The 2,662-nt window shown below is 41.6% G+C and overlaps 1 pseudogene; it reads left to right on the top strand.

Moving 5' to 3' along the window:
* Positions 1–1,444: 1,444 nt before the first annotated feature.
* Positions 1,445–1,958, top strand: LOC100428171 (importin-7 pseudogene; annotated as a pseudogene).
* The last annotated feature ends 704 nt before the right edge of the window (positions 1,959–2,662 follow it).

Raw genomic sequence — 2,662 nt, 5'->3', positions numbered from 1 at the left:
CACACTAGAACAGACAGACTAGACCAGGAGTCTTTCAACTTGGGAAGTTCCTTGGTAAAGTTCTCCATGATAGGGGTGTTGAGATGCATCTAGTTTTCCCAATTTGAGAATATTTAGAGGCCACAGATATGCTTCTGAAGAGAGACCTCACACCACACAGAGAAATAAGTGAAAGTGCCATTGCTCAGCCTCCAACCCTACCCAGAGCAGCACTGGTTAGTCAGCACGAGCAGCACTGGTCAGCAGTTCTGGAAAGTCAGCCTTTCCTTCCTGACCCAAGCATAACACCATCATGCCTCATGGATTTCAGAGGGAACGAATATTCAAGGAGCACTGACAATTTAGAACAGGCACACACCAAACTGAAACAGCCGCAAGGAAGGCAGAGAAGAATCACCAAAAATAAGGCACTGCCCAGGACCTTTAAAGAATACATCAGAGACTTAGAAAAGGACAGAGAGGCCGGCCACAGTGGCTCACACTTGTAACCTCAACACTTTGGGAGGCCAAGGCGGGCGGATCACTTGAGGGCAGGAGTTTGAGATCAGCTTGGCCAACATGGTCAAACTCGTCTCTACTAAAAAAAAAAAAAAAAAGAAGAAGAAGAAGAAAAAAAAAAAATAGCAGGGCGTGGTGGCGGGCGCCTGTAATCCCAGCTACCCAAGAGACTGAGGCTGGAGAATCGCTTGAACCCGGAAGGCAGAGGATGCAGTGAGCCGAGATCGCGCCATTGCACTCCAGCCTGGGAAACAAGAGAGAAACTGGGTCTCAAAAAAATAATAAAATAAAATAAAGCCTTTGACGCCGGTTTCCGCTGCGGAGCGCTGCGGGTCCATGTGTGCAGTGAGTAACGCTATTCCTGGCCCAAGCCTGGGTTTGACCGAGTCCGCGGTGCAATGGACCCCAACACACAAGTCTCTGAATTTTGTCTCAACACTGCTCCAGATTACTATGTCGGAACAGCTGGATTTACCTGTGAGACAGGCAGGTGTTATCTATTTGAAACATATGATAACACAGTATTGGCCTGATCGAGAAATAGCACTAGGGTATATATCCCCTTATACTATTCCAGAAGAAGATCACCATTGTGTTTGAGAAAATATTGTAGAAGCCATTATCCATTCTCCTGAGTTCATCAGGGTACAGCTTACTACATGCATTCATCACATCATCAAACACTATTATCCAAGCCGCTGGACTGCCATTTTGGACAAAATTGGCTTTTATCTTCAATCTGATAACAGTGCATGTAGGCTAGGAATTCTTCTTTGCCTTTATCAGCTTGTGAAAAATCATGAGTATAAAAAACCAGAGGAGTGGAGTCCATTGGTATCAGCAATGCAGCATTTTCTATCAGTTCTAAAGGATCATTTTATATAGCTTCTTTCTGACCAGTCTGATCAGTCTGTTCTCAACCAGAAACAAATATTCGAGATCTTCTATGCTCTTGTTCAGTATATTTAGTGGATTTCAAAGAGCACATGCCTGATATGAAGAACATGGGAATGACAGTGAGGATGATGATGAAGCTGAAGATGATGATGAAACCGAGGAACTGGGGAGTGATGAAGATGATATTAATGAAGATGAGCAAGAATATTTGAAGATTCTGGCTAAGCACGCAGGTGAAGATGGAGATGAAGATTGGGAGGAAGGTGATGCTGAAGAGACTGCTCTGGAAGGCTATTCCACAATCATTGATGATGAAGATAACCCTGTTGATGAGTATCAGATATTTAAAGTATCTTTCAAACTATTCAAAATTGTAATCCTGTGTGGTATCAGGCTCTGAGTCACACGGTCTTAATGAAGAACAAGAAAATAGTTACAAGACATAGCAACTCTGGCCGATCAAAGAAATCCAAAATGATTAAGAAGCATGGAGGACACAAATTCAGTGCTCCAGTTGTGCCAAGTTTTTGAATTTTGGAGACCCAGCACCACAGATGAATTGAGCTATCTCTTTATTTCCTGCTGTGTGATTGCAGTGAAGAGCTTGTGTTCCTCCTAGTAGTGGTTCCAGAACTGGTTCATGTTATCTATCCTAAACTAATGATCAATAGACGGGAAAAAAAAAAAAAAAAAAAAAAAAAGCACCAACCACCCCAGGAGATGGGACCAGATCATGCAACCTGGCACTGGAAAAGAAACCAGTGGGATTTGGGGGATGGGGGGATGGGGAGGTACCTTAGGGGGCATATTTTCTTTATTTTTTGAAGAAAGTAAGATCCTGACTCTGAAGCTTCAAAGTGACACTGTGGAAATGTGAAACAAGAGGGGATGTCATGAAGGCAGCTTTTCTTTTTCTGAGGAAAAAATAGGCATGGGCTACAGAACCATTTAAAATGTCTCACTTACGGTATAAAGCTCAAAGGTAGATGTAATGTTTACACCTATGGGTATTTGTCCAATTTCTCTCTCTTCCTCACCATTGGGTATCTATTCTTTATATGTAACTAAGATAAGGTAATCTAATAGCCTTATTCAATCTTCATTATTTTCATTCATCATTGTTCCTGTGTAGATCATTGGACACTTATTGTAGCACTACATAACTGATTATACAAATCTGTAAATGAATTAGCACTTTCATATTAAAACAAGGCTGCTAGCCTATATATAAAATAGCAAAATGTTTTTTGTTTATAAAAAGATGTAA

Source organism: Macaca mulatta, chromosome X, assembly GCF_049350105.2.
Source record: "Macaca mulatta isolate MMU2019108-1 chromosome X, T2T-MMU8v2.0, whole genome shotgun sequence".
NCBI lineage: Eukaryota > Metazoa > Chordata > Mammalia > Primates > Cercopithecidae > Macaca > Macaca mulatta.
Note: the sequence above shows the minus strand (reverse complement) of the source record. Positions and strands in the feature narration are given on the sequence as shown.